General features: G+C 40.0%; 1 pseudogene; it reads left to right on the forward strand.

Moving 5' to 3' along the window:
* Window positions 1-5167: 5167 nt before the first annotated feature.
* On the forward strand, window positions 5168-11416 carry LOC112302814 (PRELI domain containing protein 3B pseudogene; annotated as a pseudogene).
* Window positions 11417-25783: the final 14367 nt, after the last annotated feature.

Here is a 25783-nt window from a genome sequence, read left to right on the forward strand (position 1 = left end):
CTGATAGCTAGCAATACTGATGAGGTACCACTTCACACCAGTCAGAATGGCCATCATAACCAAAGCAACAAACAACAAGTGTGGAGAGGTTGTGGAGAAAAGGGAACCCTACTACACTGCTGGTGGGATTGCAGATTGATGCAACCACTATGGAAAACAGTATGGAATTTCCTCAGAAAACTAAAAACGGAACTGCCTTTTGACCCAGCAATTCCACTGCTAGGATTATATCCTAAGAACCCTGAAACACCAATCCAAAAGAACCTGTGCACCCCAATGCTCATAGCAGCCCAATAGCCAAGTGCTGGAAGCAACCCAAGTGCCCATCAGTAAATGAATGGATCAAAAAAACCTATGGTACATTTACACAATGGAATTCTACTCAGCAGAAAGAAAGAAGGAGCTCCTACCCTTTGTGAGAGCATGGATGGAACTGGAGAGTATTATGCTAAGTGAAATAAGCCAGGAGGTGAAAGACAAATACCATATGATCCCACCATTAACAGGAACCTAATTGACAAAACAAATAATCAAGCAAAGTATAACCAAAGACATTGAAATTGAGAACAGGCTGACAGTGACCAGAGGGGAGGTGGGAGGGGATAATGGGGGAAAAGGACGAAGGGTTTACAGGAACAATTATAAAGGATGTAGGGACAATAACAAGGGGGAGTGGAAATGGGGGAGGGAGGTGGGGAGGGGTTGGGGGAAAAGGTAGAAAACTGTACTTGAACAACAATAAAAAAAATAAAATAAAGTTCTGAGTGGAAACTCTGAAAGAAAACAAAAAAAGAATACCAGGGCAAACTTAGAGAGACTGAATTATGAATACTTTAATTTTTATGACCACAATCGAGACAGCTATTTCACATCTCTTTTTAATCTTCCATCACTCTTATGTATCTCCTTACTCTCCAAAACCGACATTTCTTACTTTAATAAAAAAGTGGAAGCACAAACAGAGCCTTACTGTAAATAAAATGGGTGAACAAATAGGCGTATGATAAGGGAGTAAGGGTGATCTCACTTTGACATGTGGGACTCCGGTGATTACAAGGGCTTAAAATCTCGACTTGGTCAACAAGAGGTCAGCCTCGCTTTTGGTCCTTACTCTGTCCCTCCCAGATAATGTTCCCAGAGACAGAAGGAAACCTCAGATACACTCATGTCTTGGATCATCTCCACTAGTTCTCTGGGTTGATGTTTATAAAAGCAGAAAAAATAAATACTGATAGAAAAGAGACATGAAAGAATGAATGAGACTTACTAGTGAGTAAAAGAAGATGGAGCATATCATTTTTCTGTCATGGTGAGGTAACCTTCTTGGGATATATTTCATAACTAATTGGATATTCTGTTGCCACATAATGGAAAAAGCAGCTCTTTATTTCTTAGAGTTCTTTAGGGTAATGCATACCTTTTTGTAGTTAAGATTGGCTTTCAGGGCCTGTAAGGTGATAAGAACTACTGAAGCTTAGGGTAAATTCTGGGTGACGCCCTTTGCAATAATTAAGCTCACTTAGAGCTACACTCTATATAGTACCGAACACACCTCATCAATTTTACTTGCTTATATGACGGTCTACTCCCTCAAACTGTGAGTTTGTGTGTATTCCCAATACTTAGCTTATTGTTAAACACGTAGGAGATACTCAGTATCGAGTGAATATATACTTGTATGATTTTGCTTGTTCTAGAAATTGGATGAAACTTCAACTCAGAATGAAATAGAATTCACCACATTTTAAGGAAAGTTACCAATCTGAGATCATTACATCACTGATATGATTTGAATACTAACTACCTCATAAGACAAACACAACTTGAGGCAGTGCTGGAAACCTAGTACTAAAAATTTTTTAATTCATTTTTTAATGTGAGATCTAATAGAGAATTAAAATTTCAGAAAGAACTCCTATGTTATTGGCTTGATCTTCGTACCTTTTACAAAACCTCAGAAAAGCACATGTTTTAATAATTACTTTCAGATGCTGCTAAGTAGATGTAATTCCTATCTATAAGATTCCCTGTATTGTTCATCAGAAATTTCTTCAGAAAAATGCATTATTATTTCTTCAGTGTATTTCAACATTAAAAGGTTTGTAGTCGTGATCTAGAATACTTGCAATGTAGGAAAAAGAGACAAATTATTTCCTGTATAATTTTTTCCTCTTTGATGCTGCTTCATTTATAATTTTTTGGTATAGTTTTAAGGTAACAGTGCCAGATCTAAGCATCTTCATATAAAATAAAAATTCAATCAAGGTGAAAGCAGAAGGAAATGACTTTCCCTTAAGTCATTGCTTCTTACTTTGGTGGTTGTATGGTTTCCGCTTCCCATGGGATAGGCCATACAACACATGATGTTTACCCTTAGCTTCTTCCATCTCTCAGAGCCTTGTAAGGTTCTGCTTGTGAATATACTTGGTTTGTTTATTAGGAAGAGGACATAGTTCAAAGAAAAAAAAAGCTTATTTATCATTTTTTGTCTGCTCCTTTGTGGATCAAGCTAGTCCCTGCTATTTAAAGCAAGTTCAAATATTTAGCCTTAGCATACACTGGGTTTCTAATATTTTCATTGAAAGTTTAATGTTGCCTAACTTTGTTTTGATATCACTTAAGGGTCCAGTCACAGGAAATCCATAATTCTTTTAGGTTTAAGACATAAGGCTTTGAGAAAAAGGTATTTGCAATTATTTCTATCTTGCAGGAAATTTAAATTCTAATTTTGCATCAACCTCCAACATGCAGGGAAATTCACCATTTTATTAGGTATTGTTCTCTCATTCAGTAGGACTGTGTCCACCTAGGGAGTACGAGGCAGGTATTACTGAGGAGCCCAAGTGATTACCCCCTTTGAAGAAATTCCCAGGCCTCTACTCTCACTCAGAGTCTGTTCACCAACCTGTTGATTCAGCTGGGCTCTTTAAACACCTAAATCCAACAGACTTTCGTGTGTCAATAAGGCTTTGGCTTTTCAGTTAAGAGAAGCCTGAGTATGAAGAAGGAAAAAATGTGGCGGCTGGCATAGGGACCACTGTTTCCATTCCCTTCATTACTGTGAGACACTTGTGGTTTACAGGAAATGTCAAACCCCTGACCGGGCAGACATTTGCCATTCTAGATTGATTTTGCATCAGTTTATTTGGCACATAAATGATCGCTTATATGGATTCTACTTTTCCAACTCTTAAACATTATTCTTTAATCACATTTAGGGATCTGCCATAGTCTCTCCATCATTTTTGTTTAGGTCATATCGTGTAGTTAGTCAAGTTTGTCTTCTCTGCCCTCTTTTCTTCCAAACTCTCTGTGCTATGTGGGCAACCCAACTTCCTCTGTAGGTCCTCAGACACTTCATTCCTTTAATTGTAGAGGAGGAACTGCAGGTTATCCCAGGGTGTGGATGGATGAGGGTACGAGGAAGCCAGGAGAGTTTTCATGTTACGTTTATAGAATCCAAAGAATAAACAGAGAGATAAATTTCCCACAGCCACTCTCTACATGTGCAAATATTTAAGTTACAGGTGGTATATTCAGAATTTATAACCAGAGGCAGATCTCCAAGTTTCCCACATGTAGACTTTGCAATGTTTAATGGCTTAGGAATGCATGCTTGTCCAGTTAGTTAATTAGTTAGCTATATGCAAAACTAATATCTTGCCTAGTGAGAGTTGGGGAGTAAACACATCTCAGAGGAATAAGCACAAACTGATGTCATGCAAACCTGGGCAAAAATCCCAGTTCGGTCAACAGTTAGATTTTTAAATATGAGCAAGTTTAGTTTAACACTTTAACAGTCTGGGCTTTACTTTTCTCTTCTTTAAAGAAGGAAATAATTGTGTTCTCTTAGATGGGAGAGAATCTAGAAAGGACATTGATTGATACATTGCCAGGGGTGACTTTGCTGCCCAGGTTAACAGGGCAGGAATCCTGCCCCTGAGACTCCATACGGATCCTGAAACTTGACTGATGAAAACAACTTTCCAGTTTAGAAGACCACTCTTTAAAGATTACGATACTACTTTTAAAAGCTGGTATGAAGTATAATTAAGAACATAGACACAATACAGTGTACTTCAGAGAGTGGGCTCTTAGTGAATGTTAACTTTTCACGTTTATGATGTTAAAAACTACAATCATAATAAGAAGCTGTGGTGCCAATATGTGGGTCATAATCGAAACGTGATGAAGCTAATGCCTGGGAGCAGGATGTCGGTCAGATCGCCAAGGTCTGCGGTTCGGCCCTCGCATGTTGGTTTCGTGAACGCAGTGGCGGTCACTACTAAGGGCTGGTTCACAGCCATCAGACTCACAGACAATGAACTTAACAATTCACAGTGAGAAATGTAGTTGTCGCACACAATAATCCCAGTGTTCACCACTGAATTCCTCAAAAGAAATCAGAGTAAACCAAGGGTCATAAGGGAGTGGTAACAGCCATGGTAGAATGCTGGCTGGTCTTAAAGGTGAGGGTTACAACAATATATTAAGCTAATGCATCCACAGCCACCATCAGAATTAATTTACCATACGGACAGGACAAGATATTCCATAGGGGAGCGGGAACTTTCTATCTCCTGGGCACTGCTGGTGACACAGAACCCATGAGTCTTTCCAATTTTTCTCCTCCCTTTCTGTTTCCAGGGTGGGCCGGGTCCCTTGCATTGCCAACTCAGTCTCTCTTCTTTTTTTTTTTTTTTTATCCTTCCTTTCCTTTTGTTTTATGTGTTTTCGTTCCTTAATCTTTCTCTTTTCCTTTCTTTCTTTTAGGCAGGATAAAATACATTTCAATAGCTTACAACCTGTATATGATAAAGTCCTTCTTCTTCAATCCCATTCAATGACCTTCCTGGGCCACAGATTCGTATATTGACATTGGGAGGTGTATTTACCTTTGATCTTATTAAATGTACAATGATTTGGGCTGATTTGTTTCTTACAAGTAAGATTAACTTAATATTCTGGAGGTAACATGCTTCACTCCCACTACGTATATTAGGAAAATACTCCTTAATAAGTCAATTAAACACATAATGCATTTGAAGTGTACCATCCCCGCAGAAATGAGTGACTGACATGTAATAACTTTGCCTGGGAAAAGGCTTCAGAGTTGAAACTCAGACACTAGAAACCTAGGTCCTCTGCACCTGCAGATGCTCCCGTCATGACCCAGCCAGCAAGTCATGGTGGCTCCCAGGTCCGAGCGTCACTGGATTCCACGCTACGCAACAGAACAGGACTGGACTGTAGGCTTCCAACCAGGAACTCATCTACTTGCTTCCCTTTTCACTGCACTTTATGATGCCCAGTCAGAATTTTTATTTTCCTTATCCACTGTGGCCTAGTCTAGAGATTTCTATATAGAATGCTTTATTTCTTCTAAAGTTATCTTATTTGAGTAACATTAGCATGTAATACCACGAAAGTGATATTACTTTCCCAGCACTTAACACAGTGCCCAGAAGGTGGTCAGTAGTCAAAAATAGTGGTTGAATGAATGAATGAATGAACGTACAATGAAAGGGAAAGAGGAATCAAACACCCTTTCATGTGGCTTCCTCCTCCTTTTAAAAGCCAAAGAGTCCCAGTGCCTTTTGTCCTTTCTCACCAGAGAGCCCCAAAGGCAAGGAGTGGACGCTGCCTGCAAAAACATGACCTCGGCCAACGCGGTGAGCTCTAGCGCATATGGTTTTGTTTTTCTTATGTCAAATTCTTACAGAATATTTTAACACAAAAACTATGTTTTCAACTAGTCCATAACCCCTTAGCCTTATTGATATCTTTGTTCATTGTTATTCATAACCTCTGGCATCAAACCTTCACTCCAGGAGTTTGGAATTCTTATGGCACTGACAGGTCTTTGGAATCCAGGTCTTTTGAAGTTTCAATATAATGGAAGTGGTATCTTCTGGCAATTTTACCTGGACAGTTATATAGACTGTAAAACTCATCAGAATGAATACTGTGCCTGTAAACTGGAACTCAATGAAAATTATACAAAAAAGGTACCTATGTGGTATTTAATCCTCAAAATCATCCTATGGGAAAATCAGACATTATCCTGTTTAATAAATGCACTACATTATTTTGTGCATGGGGCTTAGAGTAACTTACATTTTTTTAAATGATAATTTTATATTATATCCATCCTCCCTCCTTTAGGGCATGAGCACAGATATCTCCAGGTAACTACTGTGGAAGACAGTTAAGCAGACAATAGGTCATGTATGCAGAATACTGGTATTCAGACTGTGACCCAGGAACTAAGGGATTGAGCCAGCACAACTGTGGCTTATTTTTAAGAACAATGACCTAACATGCATTTAGAATCCAGGTCATTTTAAGTCTCAAGCATCAACCCTCCATCTTACTTTGTAAGGCATCAGTATGATCAATATTTCTATTACTCGGCCCTGTACTGGATCCTCAGTTACATCTCTCAGAGACGGAGACCGTAATAAAGCCAAAGCTAGGTTACAGACCCACTGTGGAGAGTCACAGCCCCTTCTCTGAGAATGAAACCAAATACTACAGAGCCATCCCCGGGTAATCCGGACTTCCGAAACTAGCAGGTGAACCTCTGAAAAGTCCAGCGATTGTTCCCTACCATCTGTCAACAAAAACCACTTTCTTTTCTGTTTTTTCATGTCTTCAGTTTTCAAAGATCGGTTTAAGATTGCAGGTGGCAGTGAGTTTTAATTAAAGTAGATTGAATAGATTAGTGGACTGGAAATTGGAGCAGAGCACTGATGCTTAATAAAGTCAATTATTCCTAATATTTTCTTGTAGTTCCATGAACTTATACTGTTCTATGGCTAAGCCCTATTTTTACTACCTTCTATTTTTAATGTAGCATATGCATTTACAAATACATTTCATGGATTTCTCCTATAATTGTAGCCACTTAAGTAATTTTGTTAGAAGTATTTATTAAACAAAAATATTATATATATCTAATCCTTGATAGCACATTGCTACTAACAAAAAATCATACTGAACAAAGTTTTTCAACAATTTACATTTCTTGCTTAATTCAATGTTTTCTGGGCTCTAGTTCTATGTTTATTGTCCATAAACAGGGTGGGGCAAAAGTAGGTTTACAGTTGGTTCTATGGAAAATAAAACAATAATTAATAAATAACAACACAGGAATAAATTCTGTTTCACATACTCACAACTGTAAGCCTTTTGCCCAACCCTGTATTAGTACTTTCTAATACTAATAAGAATTAGTAAGTTCTAGTAGATTCCTTTCTAATGCTAAGTAGTTATGTTATTATTAGTTTCTTAGTTATCTGTCCAGTGAAATACTTAAAACAACATTAGTTTTCCACAGCATAAACTTTATTTCCCACTTCTTTTATTCAGGCTTAAGCTAAGGTGGGCTCGACTGAGTCCTCTCTTCAGGGTCCTGAAGGCCTAAAGCCACGGAGTTGACCTGCTGGGCTTTCACTTGGAGGCAGGGAAGAACCCAGTCTCCTGGGTTATTGGAAGAATTCAGCTGCTTGTGGCAGGGGGTCTGAGGTTCCCATTTCCTGGCTGGCAGTTAGCTGGGGTCCCATTTTGGCTCCTAGACAATATCTTATTCCTCACCATTTAATTTCCCCTGCCCCATCTTCAAGCCAACAAAGGCACATCAAGTCCTTCCCGGGCTTAAAATCTGATTTCCCTCTGCCTTCCTTCCTCTTTGACACCATCTGAGGAAAGCTCTCTGCTTTTAAAGTCTCACAGGACAACCTCCCCTTCTTCAGGGCAACTCTGCCCCACAAGGTAACACAACCGTGGGGGTTCACATCACAATCACAGGTTCTGGGTATTCAGGGCTGTGAAACCTTGGGGGCCCTTCCCGGGAATTCTGCACACTACATTAACTGAAATGATTGCCTCAACTTACTTATTGAAATGATTGAAGAGTGGCAGCGAAGGTTGACAGTGCAGGCCAAAGAGCAGCCACCCTGGTTTGGGCAGGACTGAGAACTCTAGACCAAAAAGAAGCCCAAGAAACACCCTGATATGTGACCATTTGGGAAATAATAGCCAGAAGGATTTACAATTCTTTTGGAGACTTTTGGAATACTTAATTATAAAGTGATAAGAACACAGCAAACTAAGTAAGCCAGAAAAGGAAGGAAAATACCTGCAGTTAGAACAAAGAAGTTTTACAGGAAATGAAATGTAATCAGAGCACAATATCTGGCTAAGCAATAATCCTCACATAATCACATTAGGCAGTTATCAAGTAGTGAGTTACCCAAATTATGGTCAGTCTTTATTGCAAAAATGGAAGAAGGAAAAAGAGCATGTGTGATATAACACTGCTAAAATTTAATCTTGCATAATATAAGGTAAACAGAAATTGGTAAATAAATATATATGTGTAATTTAGAAATATAAAAGAATTTGAGTAGGTGGTGACGAGAGGGCTTTTCCTTTTATTTATAAAATTTGTAGTATTTTGAATCTTAAAGCTACATAGATTTAAAAATATAAATTATTAAAAAGGAAGATAGTATTTATGCAAATACTTCATATTTTAACAATTAGTCAAATAGTTAAGTATACATTTATAAGTTAAATATAAATACATACATGTATTATACATATATACATGTATTTATATGTATATGTATTTATATTTAACTTATAAATGTATATTTAACTTGTAAATGTATATTTAACCTATAAAGATGTGTTTTTATACTCTAAATTTTTAGACAATTACATTTGCTTTAGCAACTTTATTTTTTAATTTTTTGTTATTAATGATTAAAATAATTTTAAAGCACCTCTACAGAACACCTTTTTTTCCATGCCCCACTTCTCTACAAACATGTCAGCTTATAGAGAATTAGATAAAGGAGGTGAGATTAAAAACTGCATTGAAATTATGGAAGAAGCAGACTGTACAGAGGGCCAGTCATGTAGAATTACTACCAAACCTTCAGAACAAAGAAAGAAGCCCTTTTAGGCTCCATAATGTAAGTAGGCTGCTTCAGGAGTTACCCATGCTTTGAGCACTAAATTCTAGACTTTAGCCGTCCCTGAGCCAGGTTCTGCAAATAACAAATACAGAGGCTCTTTAACCCATATTTGTCTGGAGTGAGCAAACGCCCACTCAAAGAGAATCACACACATGGCTTCTTCATACCCGTGTATATGCAAAGAATGAGAATAGATCCAGTCTGAGTTGTATCAGATACTAGTTTCGCCTCACCAAGTAACTGATGACAGCCTTCAACACTTTCCTGCTGAAAAAGTAATTCTACTTGCATCTGGAACCTCTTTGTTGTTCTAGGTTCTCCGCACACTTGCTGCAGGTCTGCATTTGTATGATTGCAACCTGCTTCCCAGCCCCTATACTGGTCAAAGTCACTGCCTCTCAAAATGACCACTTCATCATACGATCCCCGTTTCTCTAACCATAGTGCCTCGTGCAGCCTTTTCAGAGCTCTCTCTGTTCTTTGGAATCATGTTGTTGTGGGATTGTGGCATTTCTTGTATATATCACCGGTAAGCATTACTAAAGCAAAGTGACTTAGGACGTAATAGAAGAAATTAAATGGTAATGTCCTAAGTCTCTTTGCTTATCATTATATGCAGCCAATTTACATTAAATATTTAAGTTAATAAGTGTATACCAAGGAGCTATTTTATATTAGGCTCTGTAATGATGAATAAACTCTCATCTCTGACCTCAAGAAGCATTGAGCTGAGAGGAGAAAAACCACCAAGGAGGCAGTTTTAATACAGCTTCTCGTGCTCTGTGACACATTGGGCCAAACAAGCCCAGGCAGCACCTTAGAGGAACACTGCATCCAGATGTGCGAGGGCCTGGGAGATGGCTGTCAGAAGAGGTCAAACTGATTCCGATGATCATTTCAAACAGTCATTGTTCCTTGACTTAGGAAACCAAAATCCACTTTATTTCTGTCTAGCGTCTCATCCTCTCACAAAGATTGTACTGAACTCCCAATTCACAAACTTTTCTGCCTTCCTTCCTGGCATGACATCTCATTAGAACCTATATTCTCAGAGGGTCTGTGAAGAGATCGTTCATGACAGGGAACGCCCACGTACTCAGTGTTGAACATAAAGGTTCATGTCCCTGAATCCAACATCTGCCGGCCATTCCCAACCATCATTTAAAACAAACCAACCTTCCTTGTGTTACTTAGTGCAACACCGTAGACTCGCTTTCTCATGTTTGCTCTTCTGTTCTCAGTGGTGGGGAGGTGATACAACTGAGTAGATCTCACTTTCATCCCCTACCTTTAGACCCCATAAAAAAAAATGGCATCTTTATGATTTTTATCACAAAACCTCTTGGTCCACATAAGCGAATCAATTTTTTAAATGACTACATATTTTAGAGGTACGTGGAAACAGAAAACATTTACACTATAAACTATAAAATACCAGAAATTCCACTGAAGCAGTACATTGTGTGTGTGAATACTTGTTTTCCCAAGGCTGAGTATTCTGCCAACTGGTGCCTGTCAAAAGAATTTGGCATAGCTTACTGGAAGATAAAAAACAGAACTAACTTATCTAGCTCCAATCCAGCACAAGAAATAACAGGGAAACATGTATGAATCAAAAAATAAGGGACAGGAAAATGGAGGCAGCCAATTACCTTACCTACCTACACTCCGCTGTTAAATGTAATGATGCTGGGAAGTGCTAACAATTGTCCTACGTAAATAAACTTGATCTCAAAAAACCTGGGCTGGCACAGGTTGTGAAGCAGTGCATGGGGACACTGCGCCCCACAGCATGTGCTAAGTCCAGGGCCAGAGAGATGGCTTTGGGGACGGGGAAGGGGCAAGCATGGCCTCTGCTTCATTGAACTGCCCAGACATTGCACAGGTGGTTGACATCATGAAGATCTGAACTTCGAAGTACACCTTGACCACCCATAGAAAACTGTTAAAACAGCTGCAATACAGGAATACCCAAATCCTCTGAACCTGAGTGTGTGTTGGACAGACACACAGATGCCTCTAGAAAACTGCACCACCATAGACTTCTCAGCACAGAGTGGGGGCTGCCTTCTATTATGAAATCTTATTAGTGCAGCAAGAAACAAAACGTGAGCAAGAACATTCTCTAGTTGATCCTGCAGAGAAAACAATGGAACTTAAATCCACGGATACTTCATTTACAAATGTGTTTTCAGTAGGTGAGGGATTTGTATACAAACCATATCCTCAGGAACCAGAAAAAACTGCTTTGACTCAAAAAGCCATAATCATCGTGAGTCAGTCTCAGTGGTTATCTCAAAGGACTGAAGGCAACTACAATATCTCCAAATGCTCCTAAAGGCTGAACAACAGTGTAATGTGTGATACAGAAATTAAATGCTGAGATTTAAGAATTGAGGGCTTCAGTAAGAGGGAACAAGCAGCATTTGTAAAGAAATAATGATGAAAGTTGATGAAAGAAATGATGCTCTCTGCTAGCTGGCAATATATTTATTTGTTATTTTAAAAAATACAACTATATTTTAGGTGGAATTTTTTTAAATAAGGTGAAGAAAGGCCATGAGACTTTTGAGCAAAACAAAGAGGTACAGGGTTTTTAAATAACAGGGGTCATCCAATAAAATGAAATAAGAAACTTGATATCATTTATAAGACTTAAGTTAAAAATTACTTCCACCACCTAACGTAGTACCTCATACTCAAATGCATACAGAGGATTTAAACTGGAAGGAGCAACATCTCTGAAGCTTTAGCTTGGTATACATCAAAGAGCTTAAATTCTTAGTGGCATGGTAGCTAAAAGGAAGAGCTCCTTTTGATATGCTTATGTACCTACCAAGATGACTTAGTTGCAAGGGATCATATCCTAGTGGTAATGTTGAGGAACTAGGAAGGGCAACGAGGGCAGCATTCTAGAGCAGGACAAATGGGGCAGTGGCAATTCCCTAGAGATGAGAGAAAACGGGAGAGAAGAACAGAAGTAGGTACAGGTATTTTTTTTTTGAAGAGTCTGAGGCTGACTTTGGCCAAGGATAAAACCAAACAACCTCTCCAGGGTGCTTATATAATATAAAGGGAGTAGGTTCATGGCCAGGGAAATAAGAACCTGTGATACATACCAGATGACTACACACACACACACACACACACACACACTGCATTTAATTTACAGAAAGTCTTAGAACAGGAGAAACTAATACAACCCAGTTTTAGGCTGCTCTAGAGCTATCCTGCTATGAAATATAAATGGAAAGTTAAGAACCTGTAAGTAGGTTAATTATAATAACTTGTGGCAAAGAAGGAGTACAAAGCCATAACAAAAAGAGTATTCATTGTGCAAATTTATCTAAGACAAATGGTTTACACAATTCAAGAATATTTAGCTAGCTTTATGTAGGTCCCTTCCAATAATGAGAATGCTCTGAGCCAGTGGCACCAGACTCCAGGGATGCTGGTGAAAGTTATTTCCTGTTGTTTCTAAGGAGCAGATGCGATGGGAGATTCCTACCACTGATGTTTGAAAGGGTTCTAAATTCTTAGAAGGGGCCTTTCCCCTAATGCAATGTTTTGGAAATGCTTTTCTCATTGCCTCGCCCTATTAACAACTTTTAGAGGAATACTCTGTCTGAACCTCTTTTGATATCATATACCCGTTTTAAAAAAAATCTCCTAATAGCATGTGTCTCTTTTTTATCATGCTTATTACAGCTGAAATTTTGCATTTGTGTGATTTTTTAAAAATGAGTATCTTCCTCTCCCAGTAAACTCTAATCTTAGATGAGGGAAATGCTCATTTTTGGTAGTTAGTATATTTCAGAGTGTACTCACATTTATTATTTGTTGAATAAATATTAACAAATAATAATATATGAAATAATACATGAATGAATAAATACCAATAAATGAACAAAGGAGTGAGTGCATGAGTGAATGAATGGTCTTCTCAAGTCATACGTCTTAAGTAGATTAAAAATCTGTTCTTCTGCCTGAAGTCACTTGGTTTTGCTGAGAGAGGCAAAGGCTGTATTCTTAGCACACAAGTCACAATCAAAACCTAGGCTAATAGAGAACTGGGTTTTCGAAGAGGTGGCGTCCGAGCTGACCATGGTGACTGGCAGGAATGCCGATGCACAGCAACCACACAAAAGTGGTGCCACTACCTAGGGGAGAAGGCGCCTGACATTGTGTGAAAAGGTGTCCATAGAGGTTCACGCTGGTCAGGTGGAAGAGGAGCCTCCCTCAGTTGATGAGTCCCCACAGTGCTGGGATTGCAAACATGACACCAAGAGAGACTCAGCCAAAGATACTGGCTTTGCTTCATCACTGCACTGAGGCGACATGCACAGTAACACACTACACATTTCATTTACTGAACTGTACTTCAGAGAATGAATTTCCAAATTAGAGTCAAGAAGAGGGTGAAACGATAGTGCAGATGAAGGAGCAAAGGAGTTAAGATCCTTTACTTCAAACAAAGTAGTTGTTCGTTCATCAGTTCCATGTTTTGGTGTGTATCACACAGAGTGTAAGCTCCGTGAGAGCAGAGGTTTTTGTCTGTTTCCCCAACACACAAAGCAGCGTCTGGTGCACTGAGGATTTCAGTACATTTTTATTGAACACATGGTCGAAGTTTTACTTAAGAAAGAATTTTGCTGTTTCTTAATATAAAGAGTTGTTATAAATTTTCCAGAGAGTATGCATATCATTTTTTGAAGGATTGTTATATAGAAGTGGAGTTATATTCATCATTCTTACCATCAATTTTTAAGGACTTGTATATAGTCTCTTGTTCAGTGCAGCTGAATACAGCAACAAAGTCCATCCTCACAGTATTTGGAATCCCAATGTCCACTGTCTTTAAGTCCCATCTTTCTGAATTACTAAAGTAGGTCATCAGCTCCTGGACGATCTAAATTCGTGCCTTTATGTTAGAAACAATTTCATATGTGAACTTTGACATTTACTGCTAATCTGTAGAGTTAAGTGACTTAGTGGTTCATGTTTTCATATTTATTTGAATATCTGCATGGAAGAATCCCATTTGAATGAAAACAATGTGCTGCATGTGCTATCATTAGTAGGGAGGCGAGAAAGAAGACATCTACAGAATAAAATACATATGGAGCTTCTGTTTCATTTAATTTCCAGTGCAATGTTATCACCTATACAGAATGCTACTAGATGGATCAAAGCAATGGATCGTTTGGCTACTTTTGTGTCAGAGGAAGGAAAGGTGGCAGAGAAGCTGCTCAATTGTTATATCGCTAGAGGTAGTAACAGTATTTAACAGATTAAAAAGTATATTCACCTTTCCACTTAGTAACAGAGTTAAAGTTACAGTGATTAATGAGTTTCTTATTTCTAAATATTCATGAACCAGTTTCATTTTCCTCTTAACATAAAGTTTCTAAACATAGCAAATATCAAATAGCAGTGCCTATTTTACTACTTTCTAAAGCTTATTTAATGACAAATCCCCACTGCTGGAGCGGACTTCTAAAAACCAAGGAGTGTAATAGCCTTGGTGTGACAATAAATGCAATCAAGTCAATAAATGGGTACACAAAATTCACAGTTAATGGCCACCCACAAACTCAAATTAACAAAATATTCCCATGTAGGTAAGTAAAGAGAAAAACGTCAAGCGTTGTGGGAGGATGGTAGTAGAAGTGGCATAATTTGTTGTTTCTTTTTCTTTAGTCTTTTCTGAATAAAAACAAAAGTGAATATGATATAAGAATATCCCATAGTTGACATCTACAACAAATGTAGGTGACAAGGAATTATCACAGACTCCAAAACACAAACAGAAGGAACAAACCAGCAATAGATACAGCGTGGTGTATCAGTGACTCTGCAACAGGAAGCAAAGAGAAGGCAAGCAACCTCTGAGCGGCCTGAGTCAGAGAACCGTAAAAACGCCAGCAGCTAGCACTGGAACCTCATCAGTCACTCTGAGCAAAGACACAGTAACTGGGAGAGGATAGTGAGGCTCCAATTTGCAGGCTGGAGCAAGGGGACGTTAGGAAATGCTCATGTTAATTCTTTAAGTAATTCTGAGTCTTATTTTGGACTCTGGACCCAAAAACTTGCTAAAGCTGATGAACTGGCATACCCTCCCAGGAAAACACCTCGTACTCTGAACAACTGCTAGAAACAAAATGCAAGCTAAGGGCTACAAAGATGATAATGACAAAGAGAGAAACAAACAAACAAACAAGGCAGGATATAAAGAAGAAAGATTTCAGAAAATATAAAGCTGTATATTTTATTACCTTGTAAAACAGGAACTCTTGTGCTACTTTGCTGATTATGCAAGTGGAACTATGGCTACCCCAAATTGTAATATGCTATATTAGTAAATTAAAAATTTGTTTTTTAGACTTGGTATGGAAAAAAATGAATGTGAACTACTGAAATAATGATTTTGCATTTTATGTTGAATATATCATATTAATATTTATATTAATATTAGTTTTACTAATTTATAGTTTTGTCCCATTTTCCTCCCTTTATGCCCCTTCACCCTGCACACCCCCTCCCACCTGTATTCCCCCTCTCTAGTTCATGTCCATGGGTCAGACATACAAGATCTTTGGCTTCTACATTTCCTATACTATTCTTACCCTCCCCCTGTCTATTTTCTACCTACCATTTATGCTACTTATTTTCTGGACCTTTCCTCCCTCTCTCCCCCTCTGACTACCCCACTGATAACCGTCCATGTGATCTCCATTTCTGTGATTCTGTTCCTGTTCTAGTCGTTTGCTTAGTTTGTTTGTTTGTTTGTTTGTTTAGGTTTAGTTGTTAATAGCTATGAGTCCTTTGTTAATAGTTAATAGCTTATGTTGTCCTTTTACTGTTCATATTTTTGATCTTCTTTTTCTTAGCTAAGTCCCTTTAACATTTCATATAATAAGGTGTACAGGGTAGAGGGGAATAAAGGTAGGGGGAAATGGGACAACTATAATAGCATAATCAATAAAATATATTTTAAAAAAATTTTAAAAATAAAATAAAAATAGGCAATGGAGATGAATAGGCAGTTGGCAAAAGACAGATCCAAATGGTAAATCCAAATGGACAGCAAACACAGAAAAATGCTCATTCTACTGAGTGGTCATAAAAATTCCAATTAAAGTTACAAAGATGTATCACTTCATACCCATACATTTAAGAAGTGCTAACACACACTCCTAGGGTGAATGAGGGCTCCATTACATTACCGGTAGAGATATGAGTTGTTGACAGCCTTTTGGGAAAAACAATTTAGTAATATCTATTGAGTATGTACAGTCTTTGACCTAAAGCCTCTATTTATAATGTATAATTGTGTCAGTGTGTAGGGCTGTATGTCTGGTAACATTCTGTGCAGCATTGGAGGGGGGTGCTGAAAAGCCTCAAAAAGATTGTCAAAATGGGAAACCTAGATCATAATTCACAAGTACTATAAAGAATAAATTAGAGGTACTGACTCAGAAAATTACAATAATTTATATTTTTATATTCTGTAATTAGTACCCTAATGTTTAATTAAGAAACTTATATGGTATTCAGATAATATTGTGGACATCGTGGTTAAATAACATTATTTAATTTAATTTATTTAATTTAAATAACATTAAATAACATCAATTTCTTTTTACTTTTCTTTAAATGTGAACACTTGAAAATTTAAAATTACGTATGTGCTTTATTGTAACAGAACAGAAATTCCAGGAAACAAAGCAAATACGGATCATTAGAAAACAACGTGGAAATGTAAACAGTGACTCAATATTTGACATTAAGGGGGATTAATCCCTTTGTCATGATTTAAAAAGGATGTTTGCTTTTAGAGATACATACAGAAATGTTTACAGATGTAATGACGAGATGTCAAAAGGGGGCTGGGAGAAGTGGGCGGGAGTTCCGAGGAAGCCAGTCCGGCCATGAGCTCCCCGTACTGGCGTGAGCGGGGGTGCACACAGGCTCGCTACACTCTTCTAACTTGGATGACGTTTGAAATTTCCCATTATCACAACGTAAAAAACGAAGAAAAAGAAGCAAATCTACTTTTGCTATAGATTGAAAAACACTAAATGGAAATCAAAGTGGCTCTACAAGGTGCAAAATAAAGGGACAAATGTCAAAATACACCTTCTTTGCTGTAACTTCAGTCCTAAGATGAGAGTCAAAGGAGGCTTCCTGAAACAGGTCAGTTTTTCCATACGTGAAACGTTCCAAATCTTGAACCATCTGGAGCACAAGGACTTGGCTAGATTTCCATTCCACAGCAATAATGAGACGTTTATTGAGAGAGAATGTCAAAAGGAACAGCTTTTAATGTAACTGTATGCATACACCAGAAACCGAAACACTTACAGCAATCTCCATCCCAATTTACAAAAAAATAGCACATAACATAATGTCAACAACAATGTCCAATTATTCTGGTAATACGTTACAGTGCAAAACTGAAATTCTTACTCTGACAGCATCGTGGTTTAAGATTATGTTATAAAACTGCCAACTATTTTCTCTTTAGTAATCAGACACCCCAAAGAATGTTATTAATGATAAAACATTTTATATTCAGCAATATATATATAGGAGAAACAGAAATAAAGCAATCTATAAAACAGTATTTTTTAATGAGGCGTTTTATGAAAGACTGAAAAAAAGAGTGGATTTCAAAGTTTTTACCTTTTCTGGTTTGCCCCCCAGACTTTCTGAACTTCCATTTTTTATACAAATCTGTACAGATCACTCCACATCATTTCTAACATAAATGCTTGGAGCGTGATAAACTCCGACCAAAATAGCAGAGTTTGTCCTGGCTCTCCTTTTATTACACTCCACCTTCCATCTAAAAACAAACCGGCCACCCAATAAGTAGGAATGGGACAGAAGAGTGGCAGAGGAGAGGATGTACAGTGATATTTGGTGCCCGCTGGGTCAGACAAGGTGCCACGTCCCTCTTGTATTTTATATGTGTCTCATTTGAACAACCACACGAGGCACACAAATATTTATATTTTGTTGGCAAGGAAATTGTCCAATAACGTTCTCTTGGTACTTCAATTTAACTTAAAAAATCTTCAAGTGCTGACTTTGTGTGCACTCCCAAAGGTGCTGAGGATTCAGAGAAGAATGGGATATAGTATCTGCCTTGAATTCACTCACAGTTTACTAGGCGAGGCAAACCAAGGACAAACTGATTAGAAAATATGGCATGAGAAGTCTTGGGGAGGCAGAGATGGTTCCTGGCCCTTTCACGCAGCAGGAAGACTTCTGAGGTGAGACATCCTGCTGGGCTGCAGAGAGTGGGCCCAGAGAGTCTCCTCGGAAAGGGAAATGACTCAGGGGAAGCAAAAAGAACAGGCGTCTTCCCCAGTAAGGAAAAAAAAAATGGATGAAAATAAACTACAACAGTCAGGGCTAGGACACAAGAGAAAAAGTGGGGAAAAGAAGGGCTCTAGAACAAGAGAATATAGTTGGGGAAATAAAAATAGAGCAAGCTTAGAAAAGGAGTCCCTTTGCTCATCTGACATTTGGCATGGCCTGATGTTTGAATCAAAGGGAAATTAAAAAATTTCCCTGTTGGCACCACCCCCTGGCTCTTTTAAGTGTTCATGATCACTCAATAATAAGCTATATTTATAGTAAGCAATATCGCTCCATCTTTCCAAACATTACAGGCATAGCCAGGTTGTGACGTGCTGAGGAAAGGGATGGAAGAGCTGCTTCCCCACTGCCAAACTTCCCCATGGTGAACTCAGGTGTGCAGCTACGTGCACGGAGGCCCGGCACCTTCCTTGTTCCCATTCAAGTGTTTTACAGCCTCGGTGTGCGTTTTCACGTTATAAGCTCCGCATAAAGCAAATGAAACAGACTGGTTCCTATGGGCTGACAGTTTTCCCCAACCTATTAGACTTAAGTGCATTATACAAAACACGAGGGGAATGATGCGGTAGTGGAAAGAATGATCCCAATATTAGAGCAAGTGCAGTTGTCACTGCCAACTTGACTCCCTTAATAATGGTGGGAAAGCAGTTGGCTGAGAAGCAGGTGAGAACACTTTAGAAAAGGCTGAGTTCAGTTCTGAGAGTCCAGCGCAGAGAACAGTTCTGCCAGGACCCACATGTGCAGCCCTGGCTCTCAGAAAGCGACACATGCTCCCAGTGAGAGCCAACGGAAAAAGAGCAAAGCAAGTTTGACAGCATGCACATTCTCGTTCACTCTTAAAAACACACTGGGCTTCACAGGGTTAGTGTCGTTAGGAGTTGGAATCTAGGACGCCTCGGATATTGTCATTTTTAAGCAAGGTCACTGAGAACGGATCAAACATCATCAAGTGAAATATGCATTTCTGCATAATGAGATATTAATGAAGGAGAATCAGCATGGTGAATTTGCCAAGTTCCAAGGCATAATGTTGTTCTGTCAGTTTTTTCAATTTGATTGTAAAGTATTAATCAACATTTTGGCATTATGAAAGGAGCAGAGATTCAGCAAAAGTGACATGAAAGTTGTTGGATTTCCTTCCTCTTCTTAGACAAGAAGGCAGAGGACCAACTGAAGCCCTGACCACGCACAGCACCCCCGAGACCTGGCCCGGCTGTGGAGATGAGGCTGCTGCCTGCAAGTGTCAGATGGTGCCAAGGCATGCGTTCCCAGCCTTGTCATTCTCTCCAGGGGGAGCTGACCAGAGTCAGGAAGATAGTCCGCACTCCAGTTAAGGGTGCGTGGTGGCAGCAGCTAGGGGGCCTTGGGGGTACCAAGCCCAACCAAGCAGAAAACCAGGACAGCTAACCAAGGTGAAGGTTTTGAAGCTGACAGTGGTGAACAGGATTTGGAGACAGTTCTGAGATGGAGAACAAATATCTGATTGTATGCACTTTCTAAGGTTATGACCTTGGATGCACTGAGGGCTCAATGCCTACGAATAGCAAAATAAATAAATAAATAAAATAAAAAATCAGCTAACCCCATTAAACTAATGTTCTCACGTGACAAGGATTCTGGAAGTAGGCCGAATTCTGGCTTTGGTTTAGCTGCTCACCCATGGCAGCCCCCCAGGCCCATGTCCCTCGCAGTCCTCTTGGCGTTCTCCTCACGGCTGCAGATCATTGCAGCCGCAGCAGTCGCATCCATGACCACATTTAAACCAGACAATGGCATGGCCCGTGGCAGAGCGTTTACCCTCATCCCAAGTCCTCAGCTTAGGGAGGAATAAACCCTTTTTCAGATTTGTAGGACTCATCTACAAGATTAGGGCACGAGGGCCTAGGGCCGCTAGGGTGTTCCTGCTTGGCGGGGACTTTCTCAGTCGTAGGACTGAAAATCCGCATCTGCGGAGCCCTCTCGGTCACGAGCAACTGCGGAGGGTTGGTCACTGCATTAGTGTCGCACAGTCATCTCTGATCAATGTTCCTGAGAGGAAGGGCTCTCCACCCTTTACCTAAGTGAGGGCCTCTTAGCCACAAAGAGGGGAGGATGGTTTCTGATGTGACAGATTCTCTCAGCCGTGGCTGCACTTTAGAACAATTTAGGGAACTTTTATAAAAGTGACAATGCCTGGGCCCTACTCACAGTGATTCTAAATTAATCTGGAGTATTTCTTGAGAACTAACACAGTAAAAAACTAACCAGGTGATTCTAACACACTGTCATGGTTGAGCAGTAAACTGCTAGAGAAGTTGAACAATGGGATCAGCCGCTGAATACTTAATAAAACAGCTCAGGAACAAGGAACAGAACTTAACATGATCGTCAGCATAATAAATCAGTGTGTTTAGTTTCCTAAAAAATGGTATATATTTTGTTACTGATACTCAAATTTCCATTTATAAAGTTGAAGTTCAAAAATATTATTACTCACCCTCGAGAGATCCCCCTCATCTACATTGCGTTTAATGTATCCCGCATTGCCACATTTCCCTTTTGCAGAGCAAGTATACTCAATATTCAGGTACATACTTGAAAACATTCTAATGTGTACAGTAGTAATTTACAAACTTTTATTTCACTATCATGCCTATAATGATGGTAGCATGAGTTTAACTCAGTGTGTCCTAACTAAAACTATTTTCATAAACGAACCCTAAAAATTATCTATCATAAGTTCCAAGAATCAGATTAAGCAAATGAGGTATAAAAAAATAGGAATCACACTAAAATGATCTCGTTCTATGTTGGTGAGGGGAGGGGTGAATAGAAAGGAAGGATGTTATGTGCATCAGAATTTTGCTACTTAAATCTCTAAGCTGTCAGCTGGACTGATAGACCATGCTGGAGTCCTTTCCCTTGATAACAAACAGTTAGATAATTTCTCTGATTACTTTGATTTTCTCTTCTAACCCACCCCTCTTCCCACTCGCTCACTGGGTTTCTCTATTAACGATAACACTGCTTTTGTCTGGTGCCGAGTGAAAAGTTGGCCTCAGACATGACAGTGTGGGGTGTTAGAGGAGAAAAACTTAACTTGAGATCCTAAAAGCAAACCTATACATTCTATAGTAAGGTCATGGTCTCAAGTCTCTCCTTGCTTTAATCTTCTGGGTAGTAGGAACGTGTTAATCCTCGCGGACTGAGCCAAAGGGAATTGTATGAGTCTGTGTTTCACATGGGGAGTTGGACCACATGTGGTGAAAGTATGCCCACCACAGTCTGTGCCATACAAGTGATTGACAGAGATTTACCCAGAGCTCAAGGAAACAACACAGCCAGAGAAAGAATCCATGGAGTTGTTTGGCAAAAGGCTATTGCTGAAGACCTGGAAGTGAGACTAGATCAGCTACAATTTGAGCTGTAAAATGTGTGGTGGATCAGAGCAAGTGGTTAATAACAATGATATAATGAACTTTTACCAATGACTGTGTGCCAAGCACTGTGCCAAGTACCTTACAGGGGTGTCCAACCTTTTGGTGTCTGGGCCACACTGGAAGAAGAGTTGTCTTGTACCACACATTAGATACACAAACACTAATGAAAATTGACGAGCAGAAAAAAAGGTTTTAAGTAAACTTACGATTTTGTGTTGGGCCACATTCATTGCCATCCTGGGCTGCACGCGGCCCACAAGCCACGGGTTGGACACCCCTGCTTTCACTTCATTCGCACAACACTCTCATGAAACTGGTAGCATAAACGTCCCATATAACAGAGAGAAAAACTGAGACTCAGCCTAGTGAGTTGCCCAATAGCACATGACCAGTAAGTGGTGGAGCTAGGGTACACACCCAGACAGCTAATTCCATAACATTTCAGAAGCCAAGGAGCATTTCAGGATCTTGTGGCATCTTCCCCCTCATCAGACCCTCTCTCAAAACTCAGGTCTGTTCCTTCTTTCTATTGGGTACCCAAGAGGGAACCAACAATCACGCAGGTTTGGGTGGCTGGCCATGCTTCAGTGTGAGGGTTTGTAATGACAAGACAGGAAAATTAATTTCTCGCAGAAGATATTCCTGCTCTACCTACTCATTCTCTGCTGGATAACAGACACTCGTGGCAGAATAACTTATTAGGCAAGTAAATGCTCTGCCTACCTCCTGTTAGAAGACGAACAGGAAGATGAAAAGACAACTTTGCCCTCCACCAATCCAAGAAGTTCTGAGTTTCTGATTTCTCTCAGGGGTTGGTAATACCTTTAGTGCTGCCTGGCCCAACAAAAACGCTGCCCAACCTAATCAGGGCTTTTTCATAGGAGAGGAATTCAACTGTGCTCCTCAGAGAGAGGAGAAGGGGACTGGGGTAAGAGAAGGGAGTTGCCCAAATGTAGCAGTGGTCCTGGAACTGGAAGAATGGGGTGTGGTGACAGGTTCCATAAAGGGTGTGTCCTATGTGGAAGTCCCTACAGAGGCATCAGGACTCCTGATGGGGAGAGCTGATGTATCTCCAGAGTTGGGGGGCTGTTAAATATCCAGCACCACAGTTTTGGAAATGACAGCCAAAGATGTTAGGGCCACACTGGCAGAGAGGCTGTGGCAGTACCTGCCTTTGAAGGGACCATATTGTCCTACACAATAAGCATCTTGGTGGCACGTTGAAGGACCAAGACCAGGGGCTATGTCCTAAGTTGTTTTTCCCTCCCGTGTGAGTGTACATCATACTAAAGAGAAAAAAGAGCCCCCAGCAATAAGTTACATTAGTTATCTTCCTACCCTTGTAAATGGGTGCTTAGAGCCAGATACAATTTAATTTATAAAACTTAAGTATCAACTTACTTGTACCTCACGTTTGTGGAACACATGCATGCTTTTACATTGATTATCCTATTTAATATATGCAAATGTTTTAAGTATTTAAAATAATTAAGTAGTTATCCCCTTACACAGAAGAGGCAACTGAGACAGGCGAAGTCAATATATATACTTCGTGGGCCACCACAGAGGAAAGGACCATAAACAGAAGACTCACATCTTGTGAGGAATCATTTGGTTGCAACTAACAAAAATCACAATTTAACAACTGACCTGAGGATGTACAATGGAACAGTGTGATCATTTCCCTGTTGCAGCCCTACACCTTGGCAGATGCTAAAGGGGCCACAGGGCCTTTGGCCAAAAGTTGCATCATTTCCTGGCGCCTGTCACCTCTTGGAAGGCTGTAGATTTTCAGACATGTGCAGTTTGCTCCCATGGTCTGACCTGGGGTGGTCCTGCCCCTGTGTGGACAGGGGCCAGAGCCCCAACCCCTACCCCTGCAACAGGCTGTGACCCTGAGGCGGGTGCTGATCTTGCACTGTGACTCTAGGGGGCGGGGTAGGGCAAAGCTTCCAAGAGATTGAGGTTTGTTGCTAGGTGGTATGAGCTAACACTCTTTAGAAAAGATTCTGGGTTGAGAGCCCTCTCTCACTGGAACACCCAGGTTCTCTCAACTCAGACCTCGCTTGTGGGCCTCCATACGACTCCTGAGATGAGCTTCCTCTGGAAAGAGGGCAGGCAGTGGTGCCTCAGGCCCCACCCCTCCAGTCTCTGAGCTCAGCCTGTCCTCTCCCTCCCCCTCCTTGAACCTGCACCGTTTTCTCCCAAGCTGCCTGCTCAGAGCACCCTGCAGGGCCCCACTGCACCATTCGCTTTCCTGGTGTTAAAATTAAGTACAAAAAGTAGGGAGGACTTGAAAATTCCTTGAGCAAACAAAACCCTTTAAACCAGGTAAGTGAAACTTAATTTAGCATATTCTGCAAAACAAGCGAAACTTGTGCCTCTTGTAAATGCCTGCGTTAATCACAGAAGAAGCTTAAGTCGTCTTCCTAAAAATGGTATGACAATCATATTCACCAAAGCCCTGTCACTGTCATCTGAAACCTCCCACTGTAATAAGCAACCATTACAAAGGTAAACAACTCCATTTTCACCCCATAAGCCATCCTATAAAGTCTCGCCCCCAAGCTTGCTTTCAGTTTAAAAACTCCCTGTTCACAAATTAGTCTTAAATACACAATCAACTCCTACCAAATACTAAAAACAAACAAATGGAGTTTAAACAGAAAGGGAATTAATTAATTGACTGATATAACTGAAAAGTCTGAGAGCAAAGCTGGCTTCTAGCAGTGGGACTTCGCCGATGTCACCAGAACTGGGTTTTTCTCTCCAGGGGGTCTTCTACTCTGACTTTATGCTCTGGTTTCACGTGTCAGCAGGCTGACTGCAAACAAGTTCAGGGCTATCTTTTCCCAGGTTCAAGCACGACTGAAAATGTGTGCTTCTCTCAATATTCCCTCCAGCAGTCTCATTGGCTCCTCTGGGGTCACTGAACCAATTACTCTGACGAGCGTAACAGAACGCTCCTTTTGGCCAGACCTGAGTCACCTCTGCATCTTCAGTGCAGGGATGTTTAGAGATGCTCAAGAGGAGAATAGAGGTGCCCTTCCATTAGGGTGAGTAAATGCTGACTGTTCAAATAAAAACAAAGATGTCTACTTTAGTCCTCTCTCACTGCCCACTCATTGCCCTCGGGCCCAGAGCCAACTGATTGGCCCCTGAGGCTCTGAAATTAAAATGGAAACATGAATGTAAATTGTGCTTAAAATAGACTGGATAATGACCACTCCCCCAACCCCCCAAATACATATATATATATATATAGAGAGAGAGAGAGAGAGAGATATCTATATCTATATCTATATCTATATCTATCTATCTATCATCTATCTATCTATCTATCTATCTATCTATCTATCTATCTATCTCTCCAGGTTGTAATCCCTGGAGTCTGTGAATGTTTCCTTTGATGGGAAAAGAAAGTGCCTTGCTGATGTGATTAAATTGAGGATTTTGAGATGAAATTATCCTGGATTATCTGGGTGGACCCAAATTCAATCACAAGTATACATATAAAAGGGACTTGAATCCATAAACTGTTTTGGTGAGAGAGGCCAATCCTAGCTCCTTCCCTAGTCTGCCATTCTCTCCTTAGCCGCCATCTGTCAAGGGTTAATTGCATGGCTGAGTTGCCAAGCTTTTTGGAACAAACCCTCAAGCAGATCAGGAAGACTGGTGATCACAAAAAATTTAGTCCCCGCCCTTGATAGTCCTCCATCTGCCCCTTCACCTGTTGGAGGAGAACAGACAGCTGTGAAATGGTGGCTCTCTGATACTGGCCATGGATGCACAGACTCAAGAGAGCAAATTTTCCATGTGCTTATATCCATCATTGTTGCCAAAACACAGCACAGTGGGATCATGCTGGTGTGGGGGTAATGGAGGCAGTTCAGAGCTGCCTATAAGTCAAACAGTAGCAGGGAATGTAGCAACAAATAAGAGTGAGAATTATGTCCCAGGATACTCTGGTAATAGAATAGCAATGTTCCCAGA

Source organism: Desmodus rotundus, chromosome 1 (genome assembly GCF_022682495.2).
Source record: "Desmodus rotundus isolate HL8 chromosome 1, HLdesRot8A.1, whole genome shotgun sequence".
Classification (NCBI taxonomy): domain Eukaryota; kingdom Metazoa; phylum Chordata; class Mammalia; order Chiroptera; family Phyllostomidae; genus Desmodus; species Desmodus rotundus.